Source organism: Chrysochloris asiatica, unplaced genomic scaffold (genome assembly GCF_000296735.1).
Source record: "Chrysochloris asiatica unplaced genomic scaffold, ChrAsi1.0 scaffold00174, whole genome shotgun sequence".
Lineage (NCBI taxonomy): Eukaryota > Metazoa > Chordata > Mammalia > Afrosoricida > Chrysochloridae > Chrysochloris > Chrysochloris asiatica.
Window position 1 is genome coordinate 7314217 of NW_006408692.1, and position 1449 is coordinate 7315665.

Sequence of the window (1449 nt, forward strand, 5' to 3'; positions counted from 1 at the left end):
GGTGTTTTTAATCAGGAATGGATGTTGGATTTTGTCAAATGCCTTTTCTGCATCAATCGATATGATCATGTGGTTCTTTTCTTTTTTCTTATTTATATAGTGGATTATGTTGATCGTTTTTCAAATGTTGAACCATCCTTGCATCCTTGATATGAATCCCACTACATCTTTTTGATGTATTGGTGGATTCTGTTGGCTAGGATTATGTTGAGAATTTTTGCATCTGTGTTCATGAGGGATATTGATTTATGATTTTCTTTCTTAGTGACATCCTTCCCTAGTTTTGGTATGGGGATTATGCTTGCTTCATAAAATGTATTAGGAAGTTTTCCATACTTCTGTATATTCTGAAATAATTTGAGTAGAATTGGTGACATCTTTTCCTTAAATGTTTGATAGAACTCACCAGTGAAGCCATCTAGACCGGACTTCTTTTGGTTGGGAATTTTTTGATGACCTAATTAATTTCTTCTTTTGTTATGGGTCTGTTCAGGTTTTCTACTTCACTCTGTGTAAGTTTAGATAGGATGTGTTTTACTAAAAATATATCAATCTATTCTAAGTTTTCAAATTTGTTGGAGTACAACTTTTTATATTATTCTGTTATTACCCTTTTGATTTCCTTTGGTTCCGTTGTGACATCTCCCATGTGATATCTAATGCGTGTTATTTGTGCCTTCTCCCTCTTTTCTTTTGTTAGGTTTGCCAGTGGTCTGTCAATTTTGTTAATCCTTTCAAAGAACCAGCTTCTTGTCTTATTGATTGTTTCTATAGTTTTCCTGTTTTCTATCCCATTTATTTCTGCCCTAATCTTATAATTTCTTTTCTTTTGGTGGCCGTAGGTTCCCTCTGTTGGTCTGTTTCTAATTGTTCATTTTGATTCTTTCTTCTTTTTGGATGTACACATTTATTGCAATAAATTGTCCTCTCAGCACCATTTCACCATGTCCCAAAGATTTTGGTGTGTTGTGTTTTCATTCTCATTTGCTTCTTGGAACTTTGTGAGTTCACATTTAATTTCTTCTACTACCCAGTACCTTTTTAGCAGGCTGTTATTCATTTTCCATATTTGACTTTATTTCCTTGGTCTTCCTATTGTTGATTGGATAGCATTGTGGTCTGAAAAGATGCTTTGTATTATTTTGATGTTTCTAAATGTATGGAGGTTTGTTTTGTGGCTTAACACATGGTCTATTCTGGAAAATGTTCCATGTGCACCGTAAAGGAATATATATTGTGCAATTGTTGGGTTGAATGCTCTGTACACATCTATGAGGTCTGCTTATCTTTCATTTTGGAGAGCTTGATTATGATATGTCTCAGTGATTTTCTTTTGGGGTCTATCCTTCCTGGGGTTTGTTGAGCTTCTTGAATGTTTATCTTTTCACTTTTCAGGATGCTGGGGACATTTGCTTCCAGCAATTCTTTAACTATTTCCTTTGTGGACTT